Source organism: Sminthopsis crassicaudata, chromosome 6 (assembly GCF_048593235.1).
Source record: "Sminthopsis crassicaudata isolate SCR6 chromosome 6, ASM4859323v1, whole genome shotgun sequence".
Classification (NCBI taxonomy): domain Eukaryota; kingdom Metazoa; phylum Chordata; class Mammalia; order Dasyuromorphia; family Dasyuridae; genus Sminthopsis; species Sminthopsis crassicaudata.
Window position 1 is genome coordinate 180,282,641 of NC_133622.1, and position 13,364 is coordinate 180,296,004.

A 13,364-nucleotide genomic window follows, 5' to 3' on the forward strand; every position below is an offset into this window, starting at 1 on the left:
TGCCCAGGGCACCATGAAGAACAGGACCTCTAAAGATTGTCTTTGACCTCTCCAATGTCTAGAACAGGGATCGATATCTGAACTGAAGCAGCCTGGACAGACCTGAGGACACAGGTGGTCCTGGACTTGTGGCAAAACTGAAGCATGAAGAAGTGCAGTAGGGGTCATTCTCAGCTCAAAGATCTGCCCTCAAGTAGGGTTCTCTTGCACAAATAGCTTCCATTTCTTGTCCACGGTCTTTCCCATCCATGAGTGGACACTGCCATTCACTATACCTTGCCTGGACGAGCATGATGATAGGATAGGGGTGGGGGATTGGAGGGATGCTGACCCACCAGAAGGAAAACTCCTGTCTGCACCCCGTCCTGAGGACCTCCCCTCAAAGCCTAGGAGTTTTGACAGTTGAGAAATCGGAGGTCTGGAGACACTATGACCTGCCCAGGGTCACTTAGCCCCAGAGAAGCAGAGCCAGGACCTCCCTCTCCAGACAGCCCCAGTTCCTTGTCCTGTGCCAGAACTCAGGCTGGGGGTGGGCTGGGCTGCAGTTGTTTTACGGGAATCGGCTGGAGCACATCCATTTCCCTTTGGCAGGCCAGGCAAGAGAGCCTCCAGGAGGCTGCAGCCCTTGTTTTGACAGTTCTAGCAAAAATCAGTGTGCACTTACTTTTTTTTTCTCTAGGAAAATCAACATTTTAACTTCATGTAGGCTCTTGGGGTTAACTGGCAACCTTCCCAAGTATGACTTTCATTTTCTTGGGCCAGAATTTTTCCAAGGAAACACAACTCCAAACTCACAATGGGACTAAATCTGCAGCTTTTCCAAAATGCCGATGCTTAGGGGATGTATATAGTGAGACGCACTTGGGATAATTGGTTCCAACTGGAGCTGGCCCAGGCGAGTAAGGTGAGCGTGCATTCTGAGACAGTCCCCGGGAAGGCTCGCTCCAGTGCCGAGAGCAGAAGCAGCTGGGACAGAGTGGGGGAGCTGGGGCACCGGGGCCCCAATCCTGCCATGGTTTCTTCCCAGCTGCTTCCATCGAGCCCTTGTCCCCTCCCCTCTCCGAGACTCAGTTTCCTCCTGGATGGAATCCTAGATTCAGGGCTGAAAGGGGCCCCAGAGGCCTTCTAGCCAACATCCTCATGCTAAGTAGGAAGAAGCGCTTTCTTCCAGCCTGCTGGAGTTAAGGGTAAGGGAAGAAGGCACCTCTTCTAGAGCCGTCCCTTGGCTCCCATCCATGTTTGCCCACAGCCTCCTCTCATCCCTTGGCAGTCACAGCTCCAGCACCAACCTGACTGTTCTTCACTATCTGTGTGACTTAGAGAAGCTCCTTCCCTTCTCTGAGGCTCAGTTTCCAAATCCATGAAATGGATTGTACCCAAAGACTTCCAAAGTCCTTCCAGCTCCAGATGGAGGCTCTTCTGTTCTCTTTCTTCTCATCTTCCTACAAAGTGGGGCAGCCAGCCCAGGGGCCTTTTAGAGCTTGGATACAGGGCTGGAAGGAGGCGTCTGGTGCAGCTGGCCCCCTGGAATTTCTCTTCTCCAGCTCCTCTGCTCTTTGTTTGGGTGGAATTTATGGCTCCTTTGGCATCCTGTCTCCTTTGGGGTGCACTGTTGGTAATCAATGACCTAACTGAATTATAGCACCCCAAACTAAATGCAGCTGGCCAGCTGTAGTCTGATCGGAAGAATGCACATAAGGCTCCCTTTCTCTGTCTCCTCCATATTCTCTCCCTATCTCTCTCTATCTCTGTCTCTCTCTCTTTGTCTCTGTCTTTGTCTGTCTCTGTCTCTCTCTGTCTCTGTCTCTTTCTCTCTCTTGTCTTTCTCTGTCTCTGTTTCTGTCCCTGTCTCTATTTCTCTCTGTCTCTCTCCCCCCTTGTGACCTCATAAGCTCCCCTGCCAAGGACTCCCAGCTTTCTACATCCAGCCCCAGACTGTCCCCTGCGTGCCAGACTCAGGTCACAAGCTGCCCGCTGGACATTCTGCCTTGAGCTGACTAGCTCTCCTTTCTCTCTCCCTCCAAACTTCCCCTTCCCAGGGAGAGCTGTGTCTCACAGTCCCTCTAGTCCACTCTCCTCCTTCTCTCTCCTCCTCACCACACCATGCAGTCTGTGGTCTCTGACACACCCTCCCCTCCAGCCCGGTGAGGACCCTCACGTCTGGTCTCCCAGCCTAGTCTCCCTCTCTCCAGTCCATCCTTCTCTCTGCTACTTAATCCATAAATTGTACCTTGTCACTCCCCTGCTCCATCCTCCCAAGAGCACTAGCACACACAGCCCTTTCCAGCCTGCTCATACATTATTGTCCCCTACCCAAAGTGTTCTTCTCTTTGTTCCTTCCTAGCAATACGGTAAGTTTCTCTCACCTCCATGCCATTGCATAGGCTGTGCCCCCTACCTGGTATGCCATGCCTTCTGGAGACCCTAGTTTCCTTCAAGATCAGTCCAAGGACCTCCCCCTCCAGGAAGCCTTGCCTGATCTCTCTCAGGAGCAGCCTCCCAGTCCCTTCACCCTAGAGAAATTATCTTGCATGGTTTTGCATGTATCTTGCTGGTTCTGATATGTAGACATCTTATGTCCTCCTGTCTTTCCAATAAAGTGTAAGTTCCTAAGGGCAGGAAACACTTTTGTTTTGTCTTTGTATCTCCTGTGTGGCTGGCACACAGTAGGTACTTAATAATGGCTTGTCCTACTTTAAGTCCACATTTTCCTTATGTCAACTTACCCCCAATGGTAACTCCTTGCCCCAATTCCCATCCCACCCCCACAACTAAGGAAAGAAAGGTGCAGATTCTAGATTCCAATCCTCAGAAGAGACCCAGAACAAGGTCTACCCCCACTGCAGAGGAGGGGCCCTGTGCCCTGGGCCATTGCAGAAGACACAGAGCAGCTCCAGGAGATGGTCCAGCTCTTGGCACTCCTTCCCCAAGAGTCTCAGAGCTTCTCTGGTTGTCCCCCACAACCTCTGGGAGCCCCCTTTGGGAAATCACTCCTCTGTGCCCAAGCCACTCCCTCCCCCTCATCTCACTGCACTGAGAACATCTGGGAATGTCTCCTCTTCCCCGTCTGAGCCGCATCCACTTTGGATTGCCCACATGAGTGCCCCCTGAAGGCATCAACGGGCTGGACCACCCAGGCCTTTGGCACTTGGCTACCATTCCACATGGCATGCTGAACTTCCAACATCAGCTCTCCCAATCTTGGGTCCCACTCTTATCCAAGGCAGGGAGGAAATTAGGTCTTTTATCGATGGCTGAAGTCATCCTCTGAGGATCAGAGCAGACCATGTGCTCCAGGGATAGGTTGCTCCTCTTGTAGACAGGACCCATGCTCTGGCATTAGGGGCTGATGAAGTGCTTAGAGACCCAGGGAGATCTGGGAAGTGGGGGCAGGGAAGAGAAGGGAGTTGGAGTTTGTTCCACTGATCTATGACTGATGGATGAAATTGAAGGTCTTTTCAAAGAGTGATGAAGCTCAGAAATTCCAAGAAGAAAAGGCTGAACCAAGGTTACCTAGCAGGAGTCAGGGGTAAAGCTGGGTTTAGAACCCAATTTGGGTACCAAATTGGGTTTCTTTCCATTATTGCCCCCAAACTACCCTAGGTTCAAGACATTGGATAGGTCAGCAACCACCACAAACTAGACATCAGGAGTCCCCAGTTACTCAATAAACATTTATTAAGCACTTACCATGTCCCAGGCACTGTGACAAGCATCTTGGATATAAAAAAAAATGCAAAAGGCAGTGGGAGAGACAATAAACAAATATATATATATATATATATATATATATATATATATATATAAACTAGCTATGAACAGGATAAATAGAAAATAATTAACAGAGGGAAGGCACTAGAATTAAGACAGGTGAAAAAGCTTCCCATAGAAAGTAGAATTTTTGTTGGGACTTAAAAGGAAGCTGGGGAAGTCAGTAGTTACAGTGGAAGAAGAAGAGTATTCTACACATGGTGGACAGTCAGAGAAAATGCCTGGAAGATGCAAGAGATGGAGGGATAGTCAGGGAGCCAGTGCCGCTGAACTGAAGAATAAATATCGGGGAGTGAGATGATAGAAAACTGGGAAGGTAGGAGGGGGCTATGTTGTGAAGGTCTTTGAATGCCATAGAGGATTTTGTTGTTGATCCTGGAGGCGATAGGGAGCCGTTGGAATTTATTGAGTGAGGGGGTGATGTGATCCAACCTGCATTTTAGGAAAATAATTTTGGTGACTGAATGGAGAATGGACTAGGGAGGAAAGAGATTTGAGGCAAGCAGCCCCTCCCCACAGCTGTTGCAGGAGTCCAGATATGAGGTGATGAGGGTCTGTGGAGAGAAGGTGCAGAGATGCTCCGAAGGTAAAATCACCAGATCTTGGTACCAGCTTGTATATGGGGAGTGAGAGAAGGCGAGGAGTCTGGATGGCTCCTACTTGTGATTCTGAGGGACTGGGAGGATGGTGATGCCCTTGACAGTGGTAGAGAGGGTAGGACATGGGGAGGATTAGGGGAAAAGAGAATGAGCTTTTGTTCTGGACAGGTTGAGTTGAAGATGTCTACTGGACAGCCAGGTCAAGATGTCCACCAATGTGCTTGCTTTTATTCGGTCAATCAGAAGGCACATTAATTCAAAACAAAACAAAAAAGAAGAAAACCCATTTAATTAAATAGTAGGCAAAAATAAGTGGGGGGAAATCCTCCCTTGTACCCGCAGGGATACAGCTTCCCCCAGGTTACCACATCAGTCAGAGAGGAGATACATAAAGGGAAAACATTTGGAACGGCTCATGTGGCCAAAGACTACAAACATTACAACTCGCACTCTCTCTCCATAAAGAGTCCTCCGTTGTCCTGTGCTCACAATGGCTTAGGACATGTCCACTGAGATGCTCTCCTGAAGCCCCTGGGTGCAGTCTCCATGGAAATAGTGCAGTCTCCATGGAAATGCTGCTGCTCTCTGCTGCCATCTACTGGTATTTTAATGACAGCTTCTTCCTAAGGAGTGGCCTTTCAGTTCCTTAGCTCATAGCCCCAGCCCTGATGCTACTCCTTTTGTAATACAAATCTGTCAGATTGCTATACGGCCTCTCTTGTTCCAGGCTCTTATTTAAACTCCAGTTAAAAATTCCCTTAACTCAAATCATATCCCTAAGTGGTTAGCCTGGACTGCCTTCAGTTATCCCAGGGGCTCCACTTAGAAAACCTGCAGAAGATCTGGGGTGATTGATACTCTTTTCAACCCCCATAATTCCCCTGGCTGCCATGCAAATCAATACAGGAGCAACATAAGACAGAATGGAGGTGTGAAATTGGCCGGTTTTGCCCTACTTTTGCCCCAGCAACCAACATCACTGCTCTCCCTGCCTAAGAGTCCTCCTCTGTACAAGTGTGCTGGGTACCAGGGAGGATGTAAACGTGGACAAGCGGAACCTTTGTCTTCAGTGAGGCAGACTGAGGGCTGTGCTACGTGTGCTATAGAGAGAGAAAAAGGTATATATCATCCCGGTTATACTGTAACACATGTAAAATGTATGGGATTGCCTTCATGGGGGGAAGGAGTGGAGGGAGGGGGGATAATTTGGAAAAATGAATACAAGGGATATTATAAAAAAATTACTCATGCATATATACTGTGGGAAAAAATTCTAAATAAAATTAAAAAAAACAAATAAAAAAAAGAAAGAAAAAGGTATATATCACATCTATCATATGCATAGAACCAAGTGCATCCTATTCTCTGCTACATATACAGAATAAGGTATATGCTACTATGTTACATTTACTGTATGTTACTAGAACAAACTTTATGCTACTATCTGCTACATACACAGAGTGAGATATTTACTATTACATACTATATATCTATTATATACCTAGAACAAAGTATCTCCTACTCTCCACTATATATACTATGATACATAGAAAGGGATGGATTTGAATTTGGGGGTCAGGGCACTTGTCCGTCGTGCAGGAGGTTCTCTGGCTTCAAAGCAGGAGTCTTTCCCTCATTATCCCCCTCACAGAAGTATGACGTATATACTAAACTCCAGGGGGCAGGATCCATCCCTTATCCGGTTCCACAGCTCACGGCGCCCAGCTTTGCTGGAGTGGGCTCTGCACATAGGCCCGCTGGGTGGAACAGAAGAGCACCCCTAGGATGGTCTGACGCCAGAGTCCCGCCCGCTCTGAATCAGGCGGGAGCTCCGCAGGCTCTAGGTGGGTTCGGGGCCCCTGAGCTACCTGAGAGCCGGCGTGCTGCCCCCCCCCAAGCGGCCCCTTCTTCTCTGGGACAGCCATCATGGACAAGAAGGCGTTCCTGACCTTTAGGGACTTCTCTATATTGCCCCTAGTTCTATCCCCTTGGACCGAACAGAATTCACTTAATCCCCCTGAAGGCGACGATCCCTCCCCTGGTGAGTCCGAAGAGCGCTCATCACCGTTAAGTCCCTTCTGTCGGGACCCTCCCCCCCACCATGAGCCTCTCATCTGCCCACCATGTTTTAGGTGTCTTTAAAGCTGAGGGTTCCCACGCCTCCGCCCCGAGCCCTCTCTCTCTTTCACTGATCTCAGCCCTTCCCAAGAACTGGACGATCACTTCTAGTAGACTCCTCGGGAAACCACTCGGAAACCCCATATCCCACCATCAGCCCCTGCCCGGGCCGAGCCCTCCACGCCCGGCTGCCTGCAAGTCCCGCTCCTCGTTCCCGGCCTTCTTCCCCAGGCGTCCCCACGCCGACCAGGGGTGACCGTTCTCCCCTCGGAAGGATAAGCCCAGGGGCTGCTGGCCACGGTTTTAGCGATGCGCTCCGGGGCAGAGGGGAGGGGAACGTCCGCGGGACTCCTCTAAGATTTGACTATCAACCAAAGAATCAAGCTTTATTGACTTGCAGAAGCTCACGCTGAAAATTCGACTATCCGCTCAGGCGGGGTCCACACACTGCTGAAGTAGCTGAAGTTCCCCCAGAATCTAAGGTTGGCGAAGCGCCGTTCATACACCTTCTGATAGCCCCATGAGCAGTAGGTGCTTTTATCCCCATTTTACAGATGGGGAAACTAGAGATGAAGTGACTTGCCCAGAAGCATACCTAAGAAGCTCCCAAGACAGGACTGGCTCCAGTCCCAGAGTCCTGTGCCCGCCCCTTTCGCTCTCACTGCCCAGTTGCCTCCCTGAGACTGGTTTTTCATTGTTTTTGCATCTCCAGTGGCTGGCACAGGGGGACATAATAAATGCATGAGAGTAGAATAAGATTTCTTCCTACCCGCAGCCCTGTGTGGTACGGAAATGGTGAGGGGTCACCATTTAATAAAAAAGCTGGAGAGAGCTCTAGAGAAAAGCAAAGTTTATTGTACTTTCTCGTGAGAAGGGCGTCCCACTTTTCGAGTAGACTATCGAAGAGAGGAAGCGCCTCCTGTGGGCAAGACAGCACCTTTAATCCCTAACGCAAAACGCCCCCTCCCACCACTGACCCTCATCCTCATTGGCTGAGTCTTAATTCTAAACGCGAGATCTACCCATGAAATTGAACTTGACCAATAAGTACATAGTTGCCCATATTTGGATGAAATAGGGAGATGTCATAGGAGGGGAAGGCAATGCCCTTCAGAGTCCTTCAGGCCTACTCGAACTCTGAAGTAGATGAAGCCTTACTCGATTTTCACAACTGTCTTGAAAGATCTCACCTCATCTCATTCAGCCCCCAAGTCCTCATTTCTGCTCAGGCATTGCCATCCTTCCAGGCACCCAGACCCCCAGCCTCCCCTCTTCTCCTTCCCATCATTTGCAGTCAAATCTTCACTTCGTTCTCTCAGGCAGCCTTCCCCTTCTCTCCACTCACGTGCCCACCACATTTCTTCAAACCCTTACCGTCTCTGTCTCTGTCTCTCTCTCTCCCTCTTTCCCCTCTCATTCTCTCTCCATTTCTCTCCATGTCTCTCTGCTTCTCTGTCTCTGTCTCTCTCCCCCTCTCTCTCTGTCTCTCTGTCTCTTTCTTTCTCTGTCTCTCTCATGTAGGCTCTTATAATAGCCCCCCATCAGTCTGTGTACCCACAAGTCTCTTCCCTCTCCATTTAACTCCAAACCTTTGCCAAAATACCCTTCCTCCAGATCTGGTGAAACACCGCCACCATGTGGCTTTTTGGGGTATTTCTATTAACGTTGGACAAACTCCAGAACTGGAGGGGACCTCAGAGGCCATCTATTAGTCCCATCTCCTTATTTCACAAAGCAGGAAACTGAGGCCCAGGGAAGGGTAACTTACCCAAGGTCACACAGCAAATAAGCATCAGAGGTGGGATTTGAACCCAGATCTTCTCATCCCAGTGTCACTGCCTTCCAGTATAGGGCCCAAGGCACAAGAGGACTCCAGCTGTAAAGGGGAAATGGCATCTTCAACTTGGGGTTAAGGTTGGTGCCCTGCACATGTTTCCCTTGAATTTCTGGCCTTCTTAGTGGGGGGTTGTTCCATGAAATAGTCCCATTTTCCTCCCATTCTTATACAGATGGATAGGACCCATGCTCCTTTGCTGCCCTTTGCAATTCAGCCTTTCTGCGGTAACTCCCCCCATTTCACACCAGGACTGGCAGGTGGGGTCCCTCAGTGAAGCACTATTACTCTCAGGGTTCTCAGTTACTCCTGAGGATCTAACTTAATGTCACCAGTGAGCTTCCCATTAATAGTCTACCAGCCAGGTTTAATGAACTTCTTATAAAGGGTATTTACTTTAATTAAAAAAAAAAAAAAAAAAAAAAAAAAAAGACATGGCAAGAATCAGGATCATATCAATGATGGACAGAGGTAGCTACACCCAGAGAAGAAACACTGGGAAGTGAGTGTAAATTGTTAGCACTAATGTCTGTCTGCCCAGGTTGCATGTACCTTCGGATTCTAATGTTAATTGTGCAACAAGAAAATGATATTCACACACATGTATTGTACCTAGACTATATTGTAGCACATGTAAAATGTATGGGATTGCCTGTCGTCGGGGGGAGGGAATAGAGGGAGGGGGGGGTAATTTGGAAAAATGAATACAAGGGATAATATTATAAAAAATATATATATAATAAAAAATTTAAAAAAAAAAAAGAATCAGGATCATAGATTTGGAGCTAGAAGAGCTGGAACTGTTTTAATTTCCCCCCAAATATGGCGTATACTCTCTCACAAATATACACAGCATCCATGGAGATTTGTTGTTTAGTCATTTCAGACACGTCTGACTCCTTCTGACCTTATTTGGGGTTTTCTTGGCAAAGCTACTGAAATCATTTGACAATTCCTTCTCCAGCTCATTTTATTCAGGAACTGAAGCAAATACAGTTAAGTGATTTGTCCAGGATCACACAGTTAGTTAAGTGTCTGAGGCCAGATTTGAACTCAGAAAGTCTTACGGATTTGAGGCCCAGAGCTCTGGGCTCAAAATGGAAATACAATGTTAGTGAAACATATGTATGGAGAATGCATATTCTGATTCCTTTTCTGAAAGCTCTTGTCTTCCTTCATGGATTCTTCTGATTCTCTTTTATCTTAGCTACTCAGCTGGTTTTCTAGGATCTATGATTTTCTAAAGCCCATTTTTGGCAATTTTTCTCTGCCCCCTGGAGTGCTCTCCCTCCTCATCTCTGCCCCCTGGAGTGCTCTCCCTCTTCATCTCTGCCCCCTAGATTGCTCTCCCTCCTCATCTCTGCCCCCTGGAGTGCTCTCCCTCCTCATCTCTGCCCCCTGGAGTGCTCTCCCTCTTCATCACTGCCCTTTGGAGTGCTCTCCCTCTTCATCTCTGCCCCCCTGGAGTGCTCTCCCTCCTCATCTCTGCCCCCTGGAGTGCTCTCCCTCCTCATCTCTGCCCCCTGGAGTGCTCTCCCGCCTCATCTCTGCCCCCTGGAGTGCTCTCCCTCTTCATCTCTGCCCCCTAGATTGCTCTCCCTCCTCATCTCTGCCCCCTGGAGTGCTCTCCCGCCTCATCTCTGCCCCCCTGGAGTGCTCTCCCTCCTCATCTCTGCCCCCTAGAGTGCTCTCCCTCCTCATCTCTGCCCCCTGGAGTGCTCTCCCTCCTCATCTCTGCCCCCTAGAGTGCTCTCCCTCTTCATCTCTGCCCCCTGGAGTGCCCCCCCTCCTCATCTCTGTCCCCTGGAGTGCTCTCCCTCCTCATCTCTGCCCCCTAGAGTGCTCTCCCTGTTCATCTCTGCCCCCTGGAGTGCCCCCCCTCCTCATCTCTGCCCCCTGGAGTGCTCTCCCTCCTCATCTCTGCCCCCTGGAGTGCTCTCCCTCCTCATCTCTGCCCCCCTAGAGTGCTCTCCCTCCTCATCTCTGCCCCCTGGAGTGCCCCCCTCCTCATCTCTGCCCCCCTGGAGTGCTCTCCCTCCTCATTTCTGCCCCCTAGAGTGCTCTCCCTCCTCATCTCTGCCCCCTGGAGTGCTCTCCCTCCTCATCTCTGCCCCCTAGAGTGCTCTCCCTCTTCATCTCTGCCCCCTGGAGTGCTCTCCCTCCTCATCTCTGCCCCCCTCGAGTGTTCTCCCTCCTCATCTCTGCCCCCTGGAGTGCTCTCCCTCCTCATCTCTGCCCCCCTCGAGTGTTCTCCCTCCTCATCTCTGCCCCCTGGAGTGCTCTCCCTCCTCATCTCTGCCCCCTGGAGTGCTCTCCCTCCTCATCTCTGCCCCCTAGAGTGCTCTCCCTCTTCATCTCTGCCCTCTGGAGTGCTCTCCCTCCTCATCTCTGCCCCCCTGGAGTGCTCTCCCTCCTCATCTCTGCCCCCTAGAGTGCTCTCCCTCTTCATCTCTGCCCTCTGGAGTGCTCTCCCTCCTCATCTCTGCCCCCTGGAGTGCTCTCCCTCCTCATCTCTGGCCCCCTGGAGTGCCCCCCTCCTCATCTCTGCCCCCTGGAGTGCCCCCCTCCTCATCTCTGCCCCCTGGAGTGCTCTCCCTCCTCATCTCTGCCCCCTGGAGTGCCCCCTCTCCTCATCTCTGCCCCCCTAGAGTGCTCTCCCTCCTCATCTCTTTCCCCTGGAGTGCCCCCCTCCTCATCTCTGCCCCCTAGAGTGCTCTCCCTTCTCATCTCTGCCCCCTGGAGTGCCCCCTCTCCTCATCTCTGCCCCCTGGAGTGCTCTCCCTCTTCATCACTGCCCCCTGGAGTGCTCTCCCTCCTTATCTCTGTCTTGCTCCTAGGGGATATTGACATTTTAGGCAAATATTTTTCCACTAAAGATTAGCACTGCCATTGTGGTCAACCATTTTATATATATATATATATATATATATATATATATATATATATATATATATATATTTATTTATTTATTTATTTGCTTAAGCAATAAGGATTAAGTGACTTGACCAGGGTCACACAGCCAGGAAGTGTTTAGTGTCTGAGATTAGATTTGAACTCGGGTCCTTCTGACTTCAGGACTGGTGCTCTATCCACTGTGCCATCCAGCTGCCCCAACCATTATAATATTAATGGAATGTGTATTCTGATAGTAAATTTTAAATTAAATTCAGTCAAACTTTTTAAATAGGGGGCCAGCTCACTGTCCCTCAGGCTGTTGGACGGCCAGACTGTAGTAAAAACAAAAGCTCTCACTCTGTCTCCACCCCTCAGCCCATTTGCCTTTACCCAGCAGGTCGTCAGGGGCCGTATCTGGCCCACGGGCTGTAGTTTGAGAACCCCTGTTATAATATATAGGGACTGGCCAGCAATTTACTGTGTCATGGTCCAGGCCCCATGCTGGTCACTAGGGATACAAATAAGAGAAAGAAAGATAGTCTCTGCCTTCAAGAAGTTTACCATTTACTGAAGAAAATGATGCTCAAAAGGAAACTGGCAGTGAGGGCAAGGGAGATGGACTCCAAAGGGGATCTTGTTCCAGGGAGTTAAAATTAAGAGAGTGGAATGAGCTGGAAAAGTCCAAATGCTGCCTTCTATAAAGGAAAGCTTTGGGAGGGGTTTGGTGCCTCCATCAGCCCTCCAATCAGAGGGGAGAAGAGCCCCAGGAGAATGGGAAGGAACTGAGTATCCTAGCCTAAGTTGGTCTCCCAGCGACGAGATTTGGAGTTTATCCTGGAAAGGACATCTTGTTCCCTGAAGTCAGATGACCGAACAAAGCTGCAGATAGAGTTGGACTACTCCCTGATTCTGCAGCCAACTTGGCTCCATTGGACATTGCAAAACACCATGGACAATGGGGAGAGAGGAAAGAGAACCCTCCTGTCCCTTCAGATTTTGGAGCTGGACCCCTCTGCTCTACTCAAAAACTACAAAATAAAAGAAGTGGAGTATTCTGTTAGGTATTCCTGCTCCAAAATGTCATTGCTGATGAGGAAGAAGGGAACAGGCTTTGATTAAGCATCTTCTGAATGCTAGGCACTGTGGTAAGTACTTTGCAAAGATTCTCATTTGATCACAACAGCCCTGTGAGTTGATATTATTATTCCCATTTTACAGTTGAGGAAACTGAGGTAAGCAGAGGTAAAATGACTCGCCCTGGACCACACAGCTAGAGTAGCGGAGGCTGCATTTTGACTTCAGTATATAAAGTTCTAGTCAGCGCACCAGTTGTCTGCCTCTAATGATGGGGGTATGGAAGAGAGAGAGGGAGGAACCAGAGAATGAAAACAAGCCCCACAGAAAGGGATCAGCTTGTTTTCTATCGAAGCAACAAGGACATGGATCACCTCCTCAGCCAACCACTGGAAGTGCCTTTTGTTTATCCGTTGTCTTCATTCAATGACCCTTATTGTTCCATCATATTGATTAAGGAAAATCTTCACTTTGCTGTTATTCACTTTTGCAGACTCTTCATGATCACCTGGACACATCAGGCCCTTCTGTCTTCCATTATTTCTCAAAGTTTATTCATGTTCATGTTCATGATTTCCATACTATCTACTCATCTCATCCTCTGCCATCGCCCTTTCCTTTTGCCTTCAATTTTCCCCAACATCAGGGTCTTTTCCAGTGAGTGCTCTTTTCTCATTATGTAGCCAAAGTATTTAAAATTCAACTTCAGTATTTGATCTTCCAGTGAAGTCTGAATTTCTTTTTTAATAGTATTTTATTTTTCCAAATACAGGCAAAGATAGTTTTCAACATTCACCTTGACAAAACCTTGTGTTCCAAATCAATCTGATATAGGTTAAACATGTGTAATTCTTCTAAACATATTTCCATATTTATCATGCTATGCAAAAAAAAAATAGCTCAAAAGGGAAGAAAACACAAGAAAGGAAAAAACAAACAAACAACAAGGACAAATGCTTTGCTCCACATTCAGTCTCCACAGTTCCCTCTCTGGATGCAGATGGCTCTCTCCATCACAAGGCTATTGGAATTGCCTTGGATCACCTCATTGTTGAAAATAGCCAAGTCCTTCA